The sequence below is a fragment of the Takifugu rubripes genome, unplaced genomic scaffold (assembly GCF_901000725.2).
Source record: "Takifugu rubripes unplaced genomic scaffold, fTakRub1.2, whole genome shotgun sequence".
NCBI lineage: Eukaryota > Metazoa > Chordata > Actinopteri > Tetraodontiformes > Tetraodontidae > Takifugu > Takifugu rubripes.
The window spans coordinates 235,001-257,990 of NW_021821639.1; the positions used below are offsets into that span (position 1 = coordinate 235,001).

General features: G+C 45.0%; 1 long non-coding RNA gene across 1 annotated transcript; it reads left to right on the forward strand.

Annotated features, from left to right (window-relative positions):
* The first annotated feature begins 5,210 nt into the window (after nucleotides 1-5,210).
* LOC115248539 (uncharacterized) lies at nucleotides 5,211-6,902 on the forward strand. The gene is made up of 3 exons (XR_003887369.1): nucleotides 5,211-5,270; nucleotides 6,471-6,572; nucleotides 6,843-6,902. It is a non-coding gene; the product is annotated as an uncharacterized lncRNA (long non-coding RNA).
* The last annotated feature ends 16,088 nt before the right edge of the window (nucleotides 6,903-22,990 follow it).

Consider the following 22,990-nt stretch of genomic DNA (forward strand, 5'->3'; position numbering starts at 1 on the left):
CCTTTTCTTTTTATTTAGGGCTGATGAACAACCTGATGTCTCTGTAATGTCCAGCTGACTGTTCTTTCCATGTTGTCATCAGGTGAAGTGACTGTAATTTCTTAATAGCAAGTCTGCACTTGTTTTCAGGACCTGACTCTTGCACGGCACAGACCTCTGACGGCAGAGTGCCTCCTTTGACGGACTCTACCCAAGACCAAAAGAGTGGGATGTTAAACCATGTACATTTCCCCCATTCCGTGGGGTGTTGAACAATAATAAAGTGTCCCGGGGTAATTCAAATTGACACGATTCTTTGTCACTGACATGGAAAAAATCTGAGGTGTGAGCTCTGGAATGAAACCAAGTGTCCGAGGCGCGTGTTTGTTTCCTGGTATCGTGTGTTTATATCATGTGAGGGCGGGGGCACTGAAATTGTCTCTTCAGTAATGATAACTTTATGTTGTTCAACTGTCTTCTTTACTTTATCCTAGTTCCCATAGCTCCTGTTCCCATGCCTGTCCCTGACCACGACATGAGCAAGTGGATCTGCTCACAACATCAAAAGCTGTGGATGAGGACGGAGCTTCAACAACTTGGGTTGTGGCCTGGGTCCTGACCAGTGCATAACCTGACTTACAAGAAGGCTGTGTGCAAGTCGGTAATGGATGAACTGCGGCGTTCTGGCAAGTCACCGACCGATATGGCGAACCAGGTGAATGAGCTCACCTGGCATATCTGCACGCCATACAGAACGTCAGGGAGGCCGAGGCTGGGGCGTACGGACAGAGAACCATCGGCCAGTACGTGAGGATGGAAGATCGGCCACGTGCTTTCGGGCCATACGAGGACCAAGAAGGTTGGGGTGGGGTGTCTGTGTCCGGATTCTACCTGACTGACTGCCTGCTGGATGAGTTCAAGCGTCAACAGCCGTCTCTGACCAAGCTCCTCCAGGGCACGTTGGGGCAGGTTTTCAGGTGGGACCACACGAGGAAGATGGCGAGGAAGGTGACACTGGCATCTGGAGCCATGTCCAGTTTCGCAGTGATGAATGAGAACTGGCTCATTGTGTCCTGGGTGATGGTTCAGGCTGAGACAGAAAGGTCCCTGCATCCGATGTAGCAAGGAATGGCCCAGAGGTACAGCCACGCTGGGGTGGGAAAGGCCGGCTACCACTGGATGGACAGGTGAGATCAGCCATCTTCTTTGTTTGCCGTCATTCAAACTGAAAAATGCTCCATGCTAACCCTAACCCTACCCATGCTGAAGACGTGGCACGTTCAGAGGGTTCACATCCTCCGTGGTTGCCTCAGTGACCCAGAACTGTCTGAGGGGATAATGGACAGGGACGGAGGGACCCTTCAGCTAAACCACGTAGCGGGCGAAGGTGCCAAAGTCCCCGTCTGGATCCCTGTCCGTGGTACATCTCAGCAGGAGGGCTACCATTTCCAGCAGGCCCAGTGGGTCACGGGTACGCAGGTCTCCCCTGAACTGTTCCAGGCCCAGGCCATGACCGGCGTTGTGCGGTGGAACTTTCAGCGACCGGTAGACATGAAGAAGCCCGGCGCCGTCCTCCCTGCTGTCTTTGACCCTGCCTCAATGTGGGAGTTGAACTCTGCTTCCATGGCAGTGACGGGACAAGACAAGTGCCCTGCGTTCACCTCTCTGACAGAGACACTGGAGAAAGGTTTGGGCTGGAGTCCAGAGAACCGGGCTGCCCTCCGCTCCCTCTGGACTGGGACAAACACAAAATGCAGAAGAGGGATCGGCCTTCGGCTCTTGTGCCCCCTCCCGCTCCAGACGATGCTCCTGGCGCAACACCTTCCTCCAGCTGGGCAACAGCGACTGCTGTGCCGTCGCTTCCCCCTGCGCCACCTGTCAGCTTCCATCTCTCTGCTGCTGGACGTGTAAAGGAGATTCCAGCAGAGGACGACCAGGATCCTGAAAGATCAGTGGGCGGGTCAACGATAATCGGGTTTTTCAGAGCCGCATGTTGGAATTAAGGCCTTCGAATGATTGAAAATAAATAGATTTAGTTAGGTTGTGGTCAGTGTATCTCAATCTTTTGATGTGTTAAATATTACACTTTCTGTTATTAAGGGATGGATATTAATGTGTTTTCTCAATAGCCCATATCGCGATAATATGAGTTACTAAGGATGCATTATTGCTTTGTTTGTGTTCCAGACGTCTCTGGAGCTTTGCCCCTGCCGCTGAAGTCCTCGCCGAGGAGCGCCCGCACTGGACCCATGAAGACTGGTGGTGGAGTGTTTGTCTTGGACCACACACGCTGGACTCTTCCCATGAAAGACGCTATTGATAGTTTGCTGCAGTATCATCATGGGGACAAGGACATCCTGAGGCTTGTGGATCCAGACTACGCAGACACGGTCCATCGGTCTGCGGCCGATCCGAACAGCTTGCTCCGCCCCACAACCAGGTTTCACATATCCCGCTATGTGAAGCATCTGGCAAAGCTGTTGAACACCAGTTCTTCTCTGAACACCAGCCCAGAGAAGCTCCTGGAGACTCAACAGCTGTGGTACTCCTTGACAGAGGGGAGCAAAACAACCAGCGTTCCTGTAGTCACCATGGAGACGGCTGTTGTCACTCCTCACAGCCGCCCTGCCCACGCCTCTGACGCAGGATTCCATTGAAAAAATTGTGCAGAGAATTCTAGAGATGGAGCAGCAGCAGCAGCGACCAGAGCAGAAGATGAGACAGACGAAACCCTGTCTGGCCTGTGGACAGCCCAAGTCTCCGTATGGGACGGGTGGATCTTCCATCCACTTTTTCTATCAGCAGGGTCCTGTTCGCGACTTCTACTGCTCAAGGAAGGTGCATCAGACTGATGCTGCTGAGGGACTCTCTGACCCCAGAATGCCCTTTGAACAATTTGCCGCGTCAGAGTTTTTCCAGAGGGAGCTGGAGGCCACCAAAAAGCGTGTGGAGGACAAAGCTCAGAGACAGATCGGCTGTGTTTAGCTTCATGATGGCGTCTCAGATGATATTCTTTCATTACCGCCACCCTTTCTCCACTCAGAAGACACCCAGGTTTCCCAGCTGCCTCCGTGAACATGTGCTCCCACTCCCACCTTGTTTGAACCCCCGGTTCTCAGTGTCCACCTTCCCTTTTGCCATTTTAGGGGTATCTGAAAGTTAGCTTTTGCTGTTATGCTAATGACTACTGATAAATAATTAAATGAAGCCGCCTCCCGCTCAGACTGTCACCGTTGCATTGTGGGAAATGTAGTATTGGCCTGTGTAAAACATCTGCGACCTGCGGGCCGGTTCTAATAATAAATCAATATCATCGCGGGGGCCATAGAAAACCCTCGACCTTGACTCTGACATATGAGCTTTAAATGATTTCTTTTGACTCCCATTTATTTGGCTGTTTGGATATCATCTTTGCTAGTGTGTGTGTGCGCGCACGCTCTATGGAACTGGCATAAAGGATGTTAAAATTAGTCTAAATTCGTCTAAATTAAATAAAAATGCATCCATTCATCATTCCCAACAGGCAGTGTTTGATTAGAAACTCTTTCTGAACTCTGGTGCTCTGAAACATCTCTGCTTCCATTTTCAGCTGTTTTTATTCTCAATAACATCAAATCATCCATCCATCCAAATCGTGGTCCTGTTGGACCACCAAAGGACAAACACTTTCCATTTAGCACGGACAAAAAACCCAAATCCTGTTTAGCAATGAAGCTGTGGGGAGAGTTTGAGGAGCGTTTCTGAGGAACACGCTGCCATATTGGGTCCAAGCTGCTGGGGTTTTTGTTGTTTCCAGGTGAATCGGTGGGCAGCGGCGTTACCGCCTGTCTCTGCCCCCCCCCCCCCCCCCCCTCTCTCCCCGTGGTCGTGGTCACGCTGGGCATCTTTACTGGTCCCGTTTTAAACAGGTTCTGTTGGGAACAGGTGTTCTCCAGAACTGTATTCCAGGCTGCTGTGCTGAAGGGCTGTTTTCAGTAGCAATAGAGCCAGAGTGTGCCTGCTCCATATGAACCCCCCCAGGCCGTGCTTTCCTCCTGGCTGAGCCATAATCAGCTCTGGATGGACTGGTTCACGCTTGGACTGAGTCAAGATTTGATAGCTTGACTGATTCTTACAGTTTTTGATCAAACCCCCATCTGCTGATTCCAGGAGATCTTTAAAGGATCTCAGAGCTTCAGATTTATGAAGCCTGCTCAGCCCCCGGCAGCTAACTAACAGTTATTAGATGAATATACAGTGTGCACGTACACGCACACGTGTGTATAAACACTTAATACACGCGTGTGCGTGGATGTAGACTTTTTAGTACTTTGGGTTCAGATACTTTTTAGTATTTTGCAGATACGTGTCTGTATATAAACCAGATCCTCCTGTAATAAAGAACTAAAGGCTGACTGTTGTCACGTGACCTGTCTCCGTCTGTGTCCGATGATGGAACCTGCCTGGAACATCTGGTCCACAGAAAAAGCAAAACAGCTCACAGAACTGGTCCAGTTTAGACCCAAAAATGACAATAAATAATGAAAATGTGTGACGCAGTAGAATAATGGACGAACTTTCTATTGGTCATTGACAGTTTCACTCATCAGAATTCATCAAAAATATTTAAACCAACAAACTACACACAGAACCGCAAAGTTTAGAGCTTAAAGGGAGCGACAGGTGAAGATTTAAAGCTCAACGCAGCTGAAGAAGTTCCAAAAAGGAGAAATATCATGTGGTGCTTTACCGCCACCTGGTGGACACGCGTGGAACTGCAGCCAATAGTTAAACGCGCTCCGACACATTCTGACCTCTGCTGCTCCTCCTGGACTCCAGGGCTGCAGAAATATGCTGCTTTTACAAGTCTTTCAAATCTGTCAAGCATCATAAATCTTATTTATTGAACCAGGTTGAATAATGGTGGAGAATGGTGTCCGAAAAGCGTCTTTATTTTAAAGTGAACAAGAACAGTTCGGTCCGCGTTCACAGAGAGGCGGAGAGACCTCGAGAGAGTCCAAAACAAGTCCGCTAGGAAAACTCTCAAAAATAGTCAAGCCACAGAAGTCAGGGTTTGGCGATGAAAACACTCCGCCGCTGGCAGACGGGAGTTCTGTCCTTAAATCTAACGGGAGATTGAAGAGAGACCGCAGGTGCGTGTGTCTGCGGGGCCAGCTGTGGCTGATGAGCGGCTCCTCCCCGCCCCCTGCAGGTAGACACCAGCAACAACGTTCCCAGAAACTGGGAACTCAACAAACCAGTTTTTAAAAGTATTCCTTTCAGACTAAGCAGGAAGACTGAAGACCGACAAGGTGAGTGGAAACGAAGAGCATTATTGAAAAGAATTGACAGTTGTGATTGGAGATAAAATCAAGATTTGAATCAATGAGACTTCATATTTAGTTTTAGCACAAAACATCGTTATACATTATAAATGAATAGGGCTTATTTAACATTCTTATAGTCTGGCTTTAGTTATAGTTGAATAGTCTTTCTAAGTGAAGTTTAGTTTATTTTTCTGCTCTTTGCTACTGATCCTAAAAGAACTTTAAACCCTCCCAGAATGCTTTAATGGCAGTAATATATAGGCCATAAAGCTGTGATTAGGTTTTAAAAATGAAAGTGAAAGTATTCTGTTCAGACGAAGCAGGAAGAGCAACATTTTTGTGACAGGTGAAAAGCTCATAAAGTTATTAGAGTTGTTCAACAGTCCAGGTTACAGCTGGATATTTTGGTATTATTTAAGACAATAAACTTTAAAAATAATTAAATAAATCCACACAGGATCACAGGACACCAACAGGATTTTGGGTTCATGTTGCACGTTTTCTCACAGTGGTTTATTGTTCTATGTTGTGGAACCACTGTGAAAGAAATGCAGGAGTGGGTGTCATTTCTTTCATCTATTTTAAATAGAGCAGTGATCTTTGAGGACTTGGATTATAGAAATAATTGAAGAGGGGAACAAAGGAGGGAAGTTGAAAAGTCCTGACTAGTATGTTTATGTAGCACCAGATAATTTAGTGGCTGAGCTGAAGACAGTCCTTTCACCATGTTGGCCTGTGGAAAACCAGTGTTGTGGGCCCGATGGACCAGCGTCCCCGTCGTTGCCGGACCACCGTTGGCCACCAGTTGGGTTTTGGGATCAAAGTGGGGGCGTTTCCTGTATCCGGTTCTCCTCACGGATCCATGACTACAACATGTTGCTGCAAGTGCAGAGACGTTTGCTCTGGAAAGAACTTTAGAGCACATTCAGTGCTGCAGGATGAGGGGCTGGAAATGGTGCCAGTTCTTTTCTCACTGCAGGGAACAGTTAAAAAAAGCAGCTTAAACTCTGAAAACATGAAAATGATACAGAGACATCATTGATTTATTGATTCAGTTGTTATCCAGAATGGATTAGAAATGTTCCTGTTTGATAAAAATGCAGTGAATTGGGATTATTTAACTCCAACCTCTACAGATTATTTACCTTCATCACAGTCTCATCACTATTTCTGATGTTTCCTCAGGATGGACGAGGACAGAGCAGAGTCCACAGTGCCCAGCTGTGTGTCCCTGAAGAGTGACCACTCCAAACGTGGACTAATAACCTTCAGAAGTTCAGGCCAAATGTAAGAAAACTAAAGCGTGATGATGTGTTTGTGTGGCAGCTGTTAGTCACATTAACAGCAGCAGGTTGTGAGTTTATTATTGGAGATGTTTAACACTTAAACCTCAGACAGTCATATAGTTACAGACTTAATGAGAATATTGTTGATTAGAAACAAGAATCAGGTTTAAACTGAAAGATGAATTCAGACATAAATGCTGGAACAATATTGAGTCTTGATCAGGCTCTTTCATCCTATAAATCAAAGGACTAATAGAGATGTGTTTCATAGTGAGAGGGGGGAGCACATCCTATCAAACTGGGACCAGTCAGCTCCACCAGGAGAGTCCTCTTGTTCACAATCTGGAAGCAGATCTGGAGATGCTGAAATGAAGCCCAAACAAAGTAAAACTGTTCAATATGAGATTTAATTTGTGATGTCATGAATTTGGAGTTGTGTTGATGATTTATTATAGATGGAAATCATTGGTTTACTTATGTTCAGGAAGTGATCTACAGGAGGTGATCGAAGGTCATAAGATGAGTCTGAAGAGAAGATGTGAACATGTGACTGAAGGAACTAATGAATCAGGAAGTGGAACCCTGCTGAACAAGATCTACACTGAGCTCTACATCACTGAGGGACAAAGTGAGGAGGTGGACACACAACATGAGGTGAGACAGCTTGAGAGAACCTCCCAGAAGAACATCCAGGACACTCCAATCAAGTGCCAGGACATCTTCAAAGTCTTATCTGAGCAACAGAGACACATCAGAGTGGTTCTGACCAACGGTGTCGCCGGCGTTGGAAAAACCTTCTCAGTGCAGAAGTTCAGTCTGGACTGGGCAGAAGGTTTGGAGAACCAAGACATCAGTCTGGTGCTTCCGCTCTCATGGAGGGAGCTGAACTTGATCAGAGATGAGCAGCACAGTCTTCTCTCACTGCTTCATGTTTTCCATCCAACATTACAGAAGATCAGAGCAGAAGATCTGACTGTCTGGAAACTTCTGTTCATCTTTGATGGCCTGGATGAAAGCAGATTTTCACTGGGTTTCAACAAGCATCAGCTCATCTCTGATGTCACACAAGTATCGTCCGTTGGCGTGCTCCTGGTGAACCTCATCCAGGGGAACCTGCTTCCCTCAGCTCTCATCTGGATCACCTCCAGACCTGCAGCAGCCCATCAGATTCCTCCCTCGTGTGTTGACAGGATCACAGAAGTACGAGGCTTCACTGACTCCCAGAAGGAGGAGTACTTCAGGAGGAGGTTCAGTGATGAAGATCTGTCCAAGAGAATCATCTCACACATCAAGGCCTCCAGGAGCCTCCACATCATGTGTCTGATCCCAGTTTTCTGCTGGATCACTGCTATAGTTCTGGAGGACATGATGACCAGAGACCAGAGAGGAGAGCTGCCCAAAACCCTGACTGACCTCTACTCACACTTCCTGAGGGTTCAGATAAAGAGGAAGAAGCAGAAGTATGGAGGAAAGCAGAGACCAGAGGAACTGACTGAGGCTGATAAAGAACTCCTTCTGAAGTTGGGTCGGCTGGCGTTTGAACACCTGGAGAAAGGAAACATCATGTTCTACTCAGAAGACCTGGAGCGATGTGGACTGGACGTCTCTGAGGTGTTGGTGTACTCAGGAGTTTGTACAGAGATCTTCAAAAGAGAGAGTGTGATCTTCCAGAAATCAGTCTACTGCTTTGTTCATCTGAGCGTTCAGGAGTTTCTGGCTGCCGTCTACATGTTCCACCGTTACACCAGGAAAGACACAGTGGTTATAAATCAGTTCCTAGAATATTCTGAACCAGCCACATCTCTTGATGACTTCCTCAGGAGAGCACTAATGAAATCTCTCAAAAGTGAAAATGGCCACCTGGACTTGTTTGTTCGCTTCCTTCATGGTCTCTCTCTGGAGTCCAATCAGAGGATCTTGGGTGGACTGTTGGATCAGATGGAGAACCACCCAGAAACCATCCAGAAGGTCCTCAACAACCTGAAGGAGCTGAACAGTGATGGAATCTCCCCAGACAGAAGCATCAACATCTTCCACTGTCTGATGGAGATGAAGGATCAGTCAGTCCATCAGGAGATCCAAGAGTTCCTGAAGTCAGAGAAGAAATCAGAGAGGAGACTGTCAGAGATCCACTGTTCAGCTCTGGCCTACCTGCTGCAGATGTCAGAGGAGGTTCTGGATGAGCTGAACCTGCAGCTGTACAACACCTCAGTGGAGGGACGACGTCGCCTGATTCCAGCTGTGAGGAACTGCAGGAAGGTCGTGTAAGTAGAGATTTTTGGGGCCGGACATCGGCGTTTAAATCAAGCGAGTGGATCATGTCAGGTAGCAATACCCCCTCCAGTGGTCATTCCTTCAATTCTTTATCTCCATTGCAGCGTCCATAAATTAAAAAACACAACAATTCATCCAGAAATGTTCAACACTGGCTGGTGTTGGATTGCAGTACCTCTCGTGTGTCACTGCCAATCCGTGTGTTCTTTAAATGAAGACTTCAAGTAAACAAATGTCAATTTCAAAATTTTTAGCAAACAGATGTATTTAGCAAACAGATGTATTTAGCAAACAAATGTATTTAGCAAACAGAATCAATTCAAGATACAAATATTACAGAGCTCCGGGCCAGTTCATAACCCTAGCAACAACAAAGTAAATTGTCAGGGCATGAAGTCTGACCGCCTAACTATCCCTTGGCCCAGTCTTTTATAGAACAATATATGTAAATTATTGATGCTAATTCAGTCCAATCCAGTCCTTCTTCTTGGATGACCTCATCTTCTTCTTCCCGCCTCATTTGGTGTTGGTGCAGTCCTTCTTCTCCATTATCTTCCCAGATAGCCAGGTCAGAGGTCATTCCCGCCGAGGAACTTATCAACACCAGTAAACTATTCTGTCACGTTTTACGATGGGGGTCTACCACTTTCCTTCTGACTGTCTCCTCCTGGCTCCAACTGTCTAAACAACATTCATGTCAAGGAAGGGTCAACTGACTGCTTATCTTTATTCCACTGATTAAACATTCTACTATTCCTAACTTCTAAAGTGCTTATAACAGAAAACAGAAACATATGGTACAACACATGCTAATAAAATAAAGACAATTCTCTTCAATCCCCCTTTTGGCCTAGCCTATGCTAGGCCAATACTAACAATTCATTGACCGCTCCCTTTGATGTAATCAAGAATAATATAAGTTTAATCATGGTGCCATCCTCTTTGGATGTTCCTGGATCTGTCCAAGCGTTCTCTCTGAATTACCTGCTGGGGTACATTGATTCCAGTGATACCAGAGTTAGGGTTAATGTGTTAGAGTGTTAGTATGTTAGGATGTTAGGGTTAACATGTAATGTTCACTCTACAACTTCAAAGGGACCAGTCCACCTGTGCTCTGACCACTTTCACTTGATGACTCTCAGAAGAACCCACTCAGCTGTGTGTTGAGTTCCTGGATCCTTACTGGATGTGGTTACTGAAGTTGCCTGTTGGGAGAAAACTGAGAGAGTTGTTTTTAGTTGAACAATTTATATTTCATACAAGTGCTGGGCTGGCCTATGGATTTTCTGCTCCTGGTCCCAGAAAGGGAACACCCCGCTTGAGCTCAAAGGGAGTGAATCCTGTCCGGGAGCTAACAGAGCTTCTTACTGACATCAAGGCAATTGGAAGCGCCTGTGTCCATTTCATTCCCCTGTGAGCACATATCTTGCCAATTTTGCTCTTCAGTTTGATTCATTCTTTCTACCTTTGCCTAACACCTTCTTTACTTCTTGAAAATCTTTCTTCTTAAAATGAGTTCTATTATCAGACCTAATTTGTTTGGGGAAACCGTGTGTCAGATTAATCAAAAATTTAATAACTATAAAACTTTTTGCATCTTCTACTTCTACGGGAACCGCCTCTGGGCAGACAGTGTATGCATCCACTGCCACCAAGAGGTATCGGAACCCATTGACTCGGTCTATCATATCGGTGAAATCTATAATTTTCCTTGCCCTGCCATGGAAACTTGCCCTCATGTGGTCGAATTGTTGATTTTACATTAAATTGTGTGCATATTGAACATTCTCTGCATCATTCATGGTTTCCCGCAGTGTGTCAGGCCGTGGGCCTCTTCCAGAACGGCATCTACCAGACCGGGCGGGAGAACAGGTCTGCCGTCTGGGCCCCGCCAAATTCCTTCAACTTTCACAGCCCCCCTTTTCCTTCCAAACTGTTTTTTCATGTGGAGAAGCTTCTTCTTGATCACAACCAAGTCTTTCCCTATCGTATCTTGGAAGAATTTCATGAACTGTTTTCTCTGCCATCAACAAATTGTAACTTGGTTTATAACCTGCAGCCTTCTTTGCTGCCTGATCTGCAGCCTCATTACCTCTTCCCTCCAGAGAGTTCTCTTTGCTGTGACCTTTGCACTTTACGACTGCGACCTCTGCTGGTTCCATGAGTGCCTGTGCCAATTACCTCATATCTGCCTCATTTTTTTTTAAGAGAGCCTGATGCTGTGTTAAAACCTGCCCGCAACCAAAGTTCAAGTTGACAAAGTTCTAAGTGAATCGCTCGCACTACATACGCTGAATCTGTATTGATGGTCACTCTCTTTCCCTTTGATATTTCTAATGCTCTAATAACTGCCCTCAATTCTGCAAGTCGTGCTGACTCTTTACCTGTTATCTTTCCTGTTTCCACTTCCATTTTCTAACTATTGCCTAGGCAGCTTTCAGCCCCTCCTGTGGGTTTCTGAAACAACAGCTATCTGTGATTAATATTTCATCTGGATCCTTTAACAGCTCCGCCTTGAGGTCTACTCTGATTTTTTCATCTTTCTTCACTTTCTTCTCACATCTGTGTGGTTCACCCTCTCCTATACCATCTGCCATATTGATCCCTTCATGTGTGTATGTTATGTGTGATGCCGTTAAAATCTTGTCCATCCTGGTCTGCCTAAGTGAGGTCATGGTAAATGCTGCTGAGCTGACCAGTGATACCACACTATGTGTTGTAAGAACTGTCAGAGCGTAACTAAATGTGCTGTTTTTGTAAAAGTTTTGCTACCCCTGCTACATGCCTTACACTGTATTATCCTTGCATACATTAATACTTTCCTTTCACCCCCTTTTTTCTGAAAGAGAACACCATTTACTGTATGTTCTCCTTCAGAAACATCCAAAAAGAAAGTATCCTTATAATCTGGAACTGCCAAATGTGCAGCTGTAGTGAGTGCCTGTTTAAGAGCAATGAACGCTTTCTCTCCCTCAGTTGTCCATGTTAACCGAGCTGCCAAATCACGCATTCCCTGTTCATTTACCATTGCACGTAGGGGCATAGTCTTTTCTGAATATGTGGGAATAAAATATCTACTATAGCTCGCGAGACCCAGAAATAACAACATTTCCTTTACAGTCTCTCATGCCACTCATTCTGTTCAGCAAAGTCGACCTGCGCAGCCACACCTTCAGGCCCAACACACAAACACGGTGATGTAATCATCCAGAAATTTCCCTATAACTTTTCTCTAAATGTATCCTGATACACCTCATTATTCTCACGGTCGTAAAATAGGGTGACATGATAGGGATCAACTGGCGGGGCAAAAGGACTTAGCATCGACAACCAGGGCCTCCAGCTCTGAAACAATGCCACAACACCGACACCAGGTGAGGTCTCAGGCTCAAGTTCTCCCCAATAAATGTCCGCCCACACCCCCTGTTCTGGCGAGGGTGTCGGACTCATCAGCATTTGTCCCTTCACACCTTGGTGTGAAATACAGCAGTTCAGTTTCATTCCATTAGGAAATTGCACCAAAATACCTTTATCTCCACACAGAATAGCTGCTCCTGTCCTCACCAGGAGATCTCGTACCAACAGGTTTATATGGCAATGTGGTGAAATCAAAAAAGGGTGCAACACAGTCTGTCCGGCAAAATGAGTCACTAATGGCACAGAAAACGGCAGTCTCTCCGGTCTCCCTGAGAACCCCACAAGCTCGACGGTGTCAGATGAGATTGGCTCCGGTGATAAATTCCATGAGATGGTGGAACACTGCCTGGTACCTCCGCGTAGTTGTGATATGGACAGTCCCTTTGCCAATGACCATACCCTTTGCAGGCGTGACACTGATCTTGGCCTAAGTACCCGCCTATCAAGCCGTATCCCTGCCCGCCGTGTCTCCCACACATGCCTCCCCTTGGACTGACCCAATAAGGGTTTATTGGAGCAAAATCTTCTGGCGGACCTAACTGATCTGGCTGCACCTGCCGAGAAAACTGCTGAACCATCTGTTTCTCTTCCTTTTGTTTATCATTAAGCTTTTTCCGTGCCTCATCTAACTGCATTTTAAGGAGCTGTTCCTGCGCTGTCATCACCTCCTCTTTCTTTCCCTGTTGTTTAACTTTAAATGTGTTGATGTGGTGTGAAAGATGTCTCTCCCAGACATCCGCCGTACTGCCTGGAAGGTCAGGATTTCCTTCCATGGCTTCTTTTACTGACTGTGGAAGTCCTAAAATTATTGCCTGACGGAACAAAATGGTGTGTAGATTATCTGAGCCAGGATGGCAACCTGTGGCACACATCCATTCCTCTTTACACCTCGCAAGGAATCCATGTGCCGACTCACTTTCCTCCCATTTAAATCTTAAGTTCTGCATTGCTCCTGGAGATACTGGAAATATCTGTCTCATAGCTTCACCAACCCTGGTTGCACAAGGGCCAAAACGTGCAGCGTTAGGTCTGTCTTTAATACCTGCTGCTACCTCGACCTTATCCAAATCCCAGAGAGACACTTGTCTCCCTAGAATTCCTCTAAAATCTCCCATCGCCAGCTGCATGCTCTGTGTTAAACTGAAAAGGCTGGACATCCACTTGCCGCCTCCCTCTGCAGGTGGGGGCATCTTATCCACCAAACAATTAATGTCTGTGATAGCAAACGGAACATATACTGGTTCCTGTCCTCCTCTTTTCTGTATCAGAGGGGCCTGGAACTGCGGCATTCCTGAAACGGGCCCCTTACTCCTCATGTGTATTCCTGTTTGACCTGCCTCCTCATTATTTATGGCCCCTGTCAACGGTACACCTCTATCCTCACACTCACTCTCTTCCCCTGATTCTGATTCATAATTTTCCATACTTGAAGCTGGGTCTTTTTCATATAATTTTGTCTGAGCTTCAACGGGCTCCTGAAGATCCGATTCTCCCATAAATGTAGCTGGAAGTTTGAGGGTGTCTGTCTTACTCTCACTCTCCTCTTTATCACTGCCATAAATCAGTCTTGCCTTCTCCTCCCTGAGCTCAGCCCTGGCAAATCCTCCTGAGGGATCAGCTCTTTTCTCTTGTTTTGTTTGATTGTTAAGTCTTTTAAAGACATTTAATGCAGATTTTTGACTGTCCTGTTTCTTAAATATAGTTTGTTGGGAGATTTTAGGGCGAACCACTTGACCTTTCTCTCTAAATTCAAATTTTCCCAAGCTATCCTCAACCTCTTCCTGTCTCTGTTTGATCCTGCTAACCTGTCTCCGAAGGTCCCACACTGTCTCACGTAAATCCTGCATTTCTTCATTTCTGTCCACATCTAACTGACCACTATTAGTAGTCAAAACTGGCAATTGATATGGGGGTAAGGAAGAGGTAGTAGGTAATACTGGGTAAAGAGTGGTGTTAAGTGTCAGTGTCTGGTTTGGATCTTCTAATGGAGGCTTCTCCACATTGGGCACTCGTGTGACCCCCCTCGATCTGCAATAGTGCACCGCTGCACATGCCACAGCCACAACATGTATCCTTCGACGCTTATCTTCTAACTCCTTACCCTGTTTTTTCCATGATTTTCCTGCTATAAAACCTTTGGATTTTGGATTATCCAAATGATCCTGTAATCTAGTGTGAATTTCTGACTCCCACTTACACAATGCTTCAGCTAAATTAACCTTCACCTCTGGAGGGGGAAGTACCTTTTGCTTCTGAGCTTCTTTCCACAACTTTTTTATTGCATCCAATTCTCCTTCCCTGTCCTCTTCTTTCATGCCACTCACCACCTGATCAAGAGTCCACTTCCACTGTTCTTCCACAGACCGGGGATAGGGAGAACATTCTCCCTGATCCCAACACGCTTTACCACATTCCAGTTCCATCTTTAACTATGCTCCCAAGTGAGATTGAATGTGAATGACTCCAACGGTCAACTCAATGCCTTAGTGAAACAAGTTTCTAGACCAAACTTCGTTGGTCCGGTTCCAGTCTGGGGGTTAATTCCCAAGGACAAAGAGCCTTTTAATTCACGTTCACTCTGTCACTTTTCCAACCCACACAAAACACAAATCTCGGGCGTCGGGAGTGTCCGTCCCGTCAACTGCGCTCCGAGTCCCAACCCAAATCTTTTTCATATACAGTGCACTGTATATGCAATACAGCACTGTACTAGTTCCGGTTTACTCTAACCGTCTATTCCCTGTTTTTTCAACAGTACTTCCGGACTCTAACCGTTCACATTTACGGACTCTAACCGTACTTAGGGACTCTAACCGTTCAAATTTACGGACTCTAACCGTACTTACTGCAGTCGTTTCAATATTTGCAATATTGTATCTGGAATTTATAACTAGGACACTTCAATTGACAGTGACGACAATTTTTTGGAAATTGCCAATGTGCAGAACTTTTGATTAAACAGGTGTCTGCTTACCTTTTATTAGGGATCCCTTTGTCGTCAGTTGTCCTCCGAAGTGACCGTTGTTGAATTCTTTGCCTCAGATGTCTTTTCTGTCTTCATCACGTCGGGGTCACCAAATTGTTGGATTGCAGTACCTCTCGTGTGTCACTGCCAATCCGTGTGTTCTTTAAATGAAGACTTCAAGTAAACAAATGTCAATTTCAAAATGTATTTAGCAAACAGATGTATTTAGCAAACAGATGTATTTAGCAAACAAATGTATTTAGCAAACAGAATCAATTCAAGATACAAATATTACAGAGCTCCGGGCCAGTTCATAACCCTAGCAACAACAAAGTCAATTGTCAGGGCATGAAGTCTGACCGCCTAACTATCCCTTGGCCCAGTCTTTTATAGAACAATATATGTAAATTATTGATGCTAATTCAGTCCAATCCAGTCCTTCTTCTTGGATGACCTCATCTTCTTCTTCCCGCCTCATTTGGTGTTGGTGCAGTCCTTCTTCTCCATTATCTTCCCAGATAGCCAGGTCAGAGGTCATTCCCGCCGAGGAACTTATCAACACCAGTAAACTATTCTGTCACGTTTTATGATGGGGGTCTACCACTTTCCTTCTGACTGTCTCCTCCTGGCTCCAACTGTCTAAACAACATTCATGTCAAGGAAGGGTCAACTGACTGCTTATCTTTATTCCACTGATTAAACATTCTACTATTCCTAACTTCTAAAGTGCTTATAACAGAAAACAGAAACATATGGTACAACACATGCTAATAAAATAAAGACAATTCTCTTCACTGGATATAAGTTCAAAGGTCAATCCAGACAAACCAACATAAGGCAGGAATAATAGGAGCCACAAGTTAACTGACTATCATGAAATTACTGTCATGTCATTAAATCACTTTTGTTTGTTTGTATACATCGTATTCTAACGACAGAAAAACACATTTTAACTAATGACACGTGACTATTTTGCTTCATTTGTTCAACGTAAAAACAGCCGGCCTCGTTGATTTAAATGGGTGTTTTAGGTCTTTGTGGCGGTTCTGTTTGGAGCCTTTATGTGACTCACAAAGTTGTTTGACCCTTTCCACACCCGTTAGGTGGCAACTTCATCACTAGCAACAAAAGGTGCAGTGAAAATGATTTGAAGGGAAACGGGCAGATAGAACAGAAGCTGAGGGCAATCGATGCAACCAGAGACTCTGATGTCATCGATCGGATCGCTGAATTAAGACTTGACGCACCATCGTACAAATTGGATGAAATGCAAAATATCCAAAGAGCCGATAGACAGATAAAAAGATGCACGTTTCTTTAAACCATTTGCTACAATCATTTTAAATATTGAGTAATTATGAGCTGTTCTAAAATAAGACAAATGTTGAGAATAATTCAGTTGCATTTCAGATCTGATGGTCGTTCAAACTGTTGCTCTACGGTGTTGAATTTAGCTTTTCCAGGAAATGAGCTACATTTGTGTTGAGGTAGATTCTCAGATAAGTTGATGAGAAATCCCAAAGTTTGACTCACTATTTTTGTTTCATACACAACAGACTGTCTGGTAGTGTTCTTTCAACGAGTCATTGGGAAGTTGTGGCCTCAGCAATGACGTCAAACCCTTCTCATCTACGGGAGCTGGACTTAAGCATGAACCAAAACCTGACAGATGCCGACGTAAAGTTACTGTCTTCTGTAATGATGCATCCAAACTGCAGACTGGAGACGCTCAGGTCAGGAGGCCTCTGTTGGTCTTTTCTAAATTTCTTTACATTTTCTACTTTTCTCTTCATTTTCAGATTTAGAAATGTGTTTTTATTTGCCCCATTTATTCCTTTTCCAGGCTGGGGTGCTGCAGTTTATCAGAGATCAGCTGTGACTCTCTGGCCTCGGCGCTGAGGTCCAATCCCTCCCATCTGAGGGTTCTGGACCTGAGCTACATCAGTCTAGAGGATTCTGGGATGAAGCTGCTCTGTTCTGGACTGGAGAGTCTAAACTGTCAGCTGGAGACTCTCAGGTCAGCTTCCTTTTATCTTCGACATAACAACTAAACAATGAAAGGCTTCAAGATAAACTCCATTGACTTTTGGAGAAGAGAAGTGTAGTATGAATTTAAATGAGCCATCGAAAGTCAATTTTATAGATACTTTTTAACTATGTTGTTGCTGTAATATCCCAGTTTATCAGTGGGGGCAGAGCTCTCCTGACTCCAAGGGCCCTGATTAAATAATGAAATAAAATGAAATAATGATTTTGAGCAAGTGTAATATGACTTTTCCTCCAATAAGAGATCATTTCTTGCCATGATTCCTTTTCCAGGCTGTCACACTGCAGGTTATCAGAGATCAGCTGTGACTCTCTGGCCTCGGCGCTGAGGTCCAATCCCTCCCATCTGAGGGTTCTGGACCTGAGTTGGAACCAGCTGGAGGATCCAGGAGTGAAGCTGCTCTGTGGTTTTCTCCAGGATCCTCTCTGTGAGCTGGAGACTCTCAGGTCAGTCAGAGATGATCCAGTACTTTCCCAGGTGTAACTAGTTAGACAATAACTGTTTACATGTTTGATCTTTGTTATAAACGTAGTGTTACAGTTCCACACAGACCACACAGGACAGATTTGCAGTATTAAATTGGTTGTGGAAATCTGTCCCATGTGAGGATGGTCATCAATGACTAGAAAGGAAGTATCAGTTGTAGATTTGTCTTGTTTTATTTTAGGCTGGCCACAAAACCGCCCAAACATTCAGACCAATCAAAAATGGTTCTTCCTGTCTTTTAAAGATCAGAAGGAAAACTAGAAACCCCAAAAAGAAAGCTGCTGCAGTGTGCCATGCCCCTTCTCTCCTGAGAAAAGCCATCCCAAAAAAGAGAAAAGCCCAAGTGTGAAGTGAGCCCCCTGTTAAACCTTGGTACCGAAAGCCTGCAGTCATTCTCATCTTAGGTGGCTTCATTCCAGCCAGAAGCCCAAACCTGCCTCCCTCTTAAAGGGGCAGCAGGTCAGTCCAACCACAGAAACCTTCATGAAGATCTGAAGCTTTCAGCATCCACAATTGTTGCACCTCACTTCCATTGGAGTCCAAATCAGAAGTCAACAAGTTGATTCTACACCGATTCTACACAATGCAACCATTTTAAAAAGGTTTCCATCCATCAGTTTTCACACATTTTTAGATAAATCTGTTTGTTCATCGCCTCCTTCTTTTGTAATGGTCATTAAAGAAAATGACCTTATTGGAGTTTTTCTCCTCACAAATATGACTTTCTATGAACGATGCAATAAATGCAGCTTGCAATCTAAGACAATATGGAAGTATGTGTATATAATAGTAGTGGAAGGAGCTCATAAAATAATACATTTGCTCTTCTCATCGAATCTCTCTGTTATTAAAGAAAAACCTGCTCTTAGTCAACAACATCTAAGACATCAACCAAAAATCCTAATTTTCTATAATATAAAACAGTAGAGAAGACTCTTTCTGCAGAGACACTGGTGGCAGGAATGCAGAAGTATCACCTGCTCAACTTGGAAGGTGGAGCAGAAACCACCAGCTGAGAAGGTCCTCAGCGAGAGGAAGTGGTGGAGAACCATGAAACTTGCTAAGCTCCACCTCAGCTCCAGAGACGGGCTGAGCTGGAGCTGTGGCACCAGGTATCGCCCAGAAGAGCCTCCAACAAACAAGCTCTTCTCTTGGGAGGAGAGGGCTTTGAATCTCAGCTCAGTGTGCTTGTCTCTAGTAGGTGGCAGCTGCACCTTTTCCTGAGGTCCTTGTTGATGCCCTGAGGGGAATTGATGCTCCTGCAATGTTTTCTGGCAGCATTGAGCTTGCAGTGGGGCAATCAAACCCACTGTGGGGGGGCTCTCTTTCCTTCTCTCATCTGGAGAACAAGTGACACCAGCTGCCAATCATTGTTGGAGAAATGTGCAGTCAGGGGAACTCTGCGTCCAGACTATAGCCACCCTTCCAGCATCCAGCAGTGTCTAAAACCTTTGATTTGGTTTCACCAGAGAGTGTAGGGATTGCAGGGTCGCTGCAGCATCGCCCACAAGCTATCAGGAGTGGGTCGTTTTGTCCCAACTCCTGACAAGAGTTGAGTGCTATTGAGAAATGTGGTCTCACAAACTTGGAAGGTATTTTGACCCACACACACTTTACATACGGTGTAGATCTTGTCCAACCGCCCTGAAAGAACCCAAAATAGGAACATAGGGCAGATAAGCCGGTGCAGGACCAGAGGTTTGTTGCTCGTAAGCTGTGTTTTGCTCTGGTACATGTTGATTTTTATTTGTCTTCTCTTAAAATAATTGTTATTTTAGACTAAGAGGCTGCAGTTTATCAGAGACCAGCTGTGATTCTCTGGCCTCAGCTCTGAAGTCCAACCTCTCCCATCTGAGGGTTCTGGACCTGAGCTACAACCCGTTGCAGGATTCAGGAGTGAAGCGGCTCTGTTCTGGACTGGAGAGTCCAAACTGTAAACTGGAGAGGCTCAGGTCAGTCTTCATTTTTCTACCTATATACCAGCTGCTAAGATGGTGAAGTGAGGCTGTTCTCAACACTGCTGTGATGCACCACATTAAAAAAATTCCTTGTAATATCGTGAATTCAGGTCTGACCCAACTAAGAACTAACGTAGGTTTAGTACTGACGCAGATAACATGCAGACCTGCACCGTATAACCTCATCCTGCATTTTTCAGATTGATTAACTGCTGGTTATCAGAGATCAGCTGTGATTCTGTGGCCTCGGCGCTGAGGTCCAATCCCTCCCATCTCAGAGAACTGGACCTGAGTCAGAACCAGCTGCAGGATTCAGGAGTGAAGCTGCTGTCTGATCTCGTAGAGAATCCAGACTATGGGCTGGAGACATTGAGTCAGTAGCTGGTAGAAGCCAGTCAACTCCCGCTCATCTGCTGCATCACTCACTGACCACTGGTGAAGAACATCTGTGGAAACATCTGCCGTCTACTCCCTCCATAGATGAAAAATTCAGTTTTTAAAAAGCGCTGGTGGACTTTCAGGAGATCAGTCGATGGTCGACAAAGCAGAAGCAGCTTCGCCTTGAAGTTAAATTAGTTCCTGGTATCACACAATGCATCTTTATAAAGTTCTAAATGGCTCCTCGGCCACTCTTAGAAGCATGGAAACATTCTCTTAATTGTCTCTTCAAATGTCTGTATTATACGTTACTATTTTACATCATGCCTTCAGAATGTTTAGGGTTTAGTATTTACTGTCTCTGTGACATGGAGCATTGGAATATTTCAGCTGCAGCCAGCAAAAACCCATCAGAATGACGGCTATCGGTGGGAACCGCAGCTCATTTGACTTTAGTCAGTCTGTTCAATGTTATAGGATTTATTGCAATCTAATAAAAACTATGAATAAATGTGGGAAATAGGAAATAAAAAGAAGCAAAATGACCAAATAAATCTCCCATGAATACTGTAAATTTAAAGATGTCAAGAATGGAATATCAGCTTAAATGGAATCAAACATAAAGTGAAAAGGCCTCCTTTAAGTTTACTGCAAAAATAAACACAAAATCAAGAGCGACACACGCCAAAAACGTCTCATTCTCTCTTCTGTCTCCACTCATTCTTTTATATTCTCTTAAGATAATGGGGACGGGGTCGTGTGATAACAAAACAAGCTAATTGGGGACTATATTTTTGTTGCAAGAACTTTGGCTCTTCAGAAATTTCTATGTTGGCTTCCACAGATTGTGCATCCACTAGAAACTCAGTGTTTTTGAGGAACTACCAGGAGTGGCTGGAGTGGAGGCCAATGACGCTATAGCTACATATAGCTACATATAGATCACCGTTATCCTCAACCCTAAAGACCACCAGTTGGCGCAGCAATACTAAAGATAGGAGGTTGTGGTCGTTCCCCAAGGGTCAATCTTAGGTCCAACCCTTTTTAATCTTTACATGTTTCCTCTTGGGGACGTCATCAGGAGCCACGGCATCAGCTTCCACAGCTATGCTGACGATACGCAGCTGTACATCGCCGTGGCTCCTGGTGACACAGGGCCAGTTGATGCCCTTTTTAACTGTATTCTAGATATCCAGTCATGGATGGCAGAAAACTTCCTACAGCTCAACCAGGACCAAACAGAGGTCTTAGTTATTGGTCCTGAAGGTCCGAGAGAGAAACTTGTACCAAAATTAAAGGATTTTAAGCCATCTCAATGTGTAAGAAATCTGGGTGTGATCTTTGACTCTGAGCTTAGTTTTATCCCACACATCAAAAACATAACAAAGGTGGGTTTTTACCACCTGAAGAATATAGCCAGAGTCCGCCCGTTTCTCTCTCAGGCCAGCACGGAGGTGCTGATGCACGCTTTTATCTCTTGTGGTCTAGATTATTGTAATGCCCTGCTCTCTGGTCTTCCCAAAAAGAGCATCTCCAACCTACAATTATTACAAAACTCAGCTGCACGGGTGCTGACGAGGACCAGAGGGCGGGAGCACATCACACCGGTTTTAGAATCGCTGCATTGGCTACCCGTGCGTTTCAGGATCAATTTTAAGGTTCTTTTATTAGTTTTTAAATGTCTTAATGGTCTTGGCCCGACTTATTTATCAGACATGCTTCTATTCTATCAACCCTCACGGACTCTGAGGTCCTCCGGCACCGGCCTTTTAACCATTCCACATGTAAGCTCTAAAACCCACGGGGAAGCGGCCTTCAGTTATTATGGTCCCCGACTGTGGAACAGCCTGCCGGAGAACCTCAGGGCCGCAGAGACTGCTGAGATTTTTAAAAAGAGGCTCAAGACACACCTTTTTAATCAGGCCTTTAATTGATTTTCTGATTATTTTTAATTTCTTTTATGTTCTCATGCTTTTTTATGTCTTATCCTTATTTGACTTGATACTTTTACTGTTTTACTCCCTCAGTTCTTATTCTCAGTTTTTAGCTTTTACACCTTTTATCCCATTTACTGTTTCAGTCCTTCAGTTTTTAGCTCCAGTGTTTCCTCATGGGGTTTCCTCATGGGGGCCTGCCAGGCTGGGAGATGTTTCCGGTCTACCACTAGGGGTGCTGTCCCGTGGACAGCTCTGGCCTGGGTGGTTAGGGGGCTCTGTGCCTTGGTGTGGAGCCTCCGGTCTGTCCGGGTCAGGGTGGTCTTTGTGGCGGTACCACCTGTGGTCATAGACCGTGACCTCCCTCGGCCTGGTGGGCCTCCAAAGGTGGCGTCTCCTGCGCCTCAGGTCTCGGTGCCCAGCCATGTCTCAGCTTGTTTGTGTGTGTGGGTGTAGGTGTTTGATTTTGTGTATGCATGTGTGTGTGTGTGTATCTGTGTGTGTGTCCTTTTTCTTGATTCTCTTGTTTCTCTTTGCTGTTTTTATCCTTTGTGAGGCACTTTGTGCTACCCAGTGTATGAAAAGTGCCATATAAATAAAGATTGAATTGAATTGAAAAATTGAATCACTTATGTGTAATAACTATAATCAGTTAATCAAGAATGAGACAAATGTTATTCATTGACCTTCCTGTCCTGAATCCTCATTGGTCTTTATCCAATGATCTCCTTATGGTTCCTGGATCAATACAAAGACAGGTGAACCAGCATTTAGTTGGGAGAGTGGAGCTTCCGTTGGCTAACGTATTGCGTCCTAACCCTCCTGCCCATATTAATGATCATATTCCTCGGGGCAACAATATATCACTCCAATTTATTAACTAACCCTCAACCAAAACATGGGCTTGGGTTCATTTGAAAGACTGACTCACTGCATCACCCATCTGGACCGAAGGACACA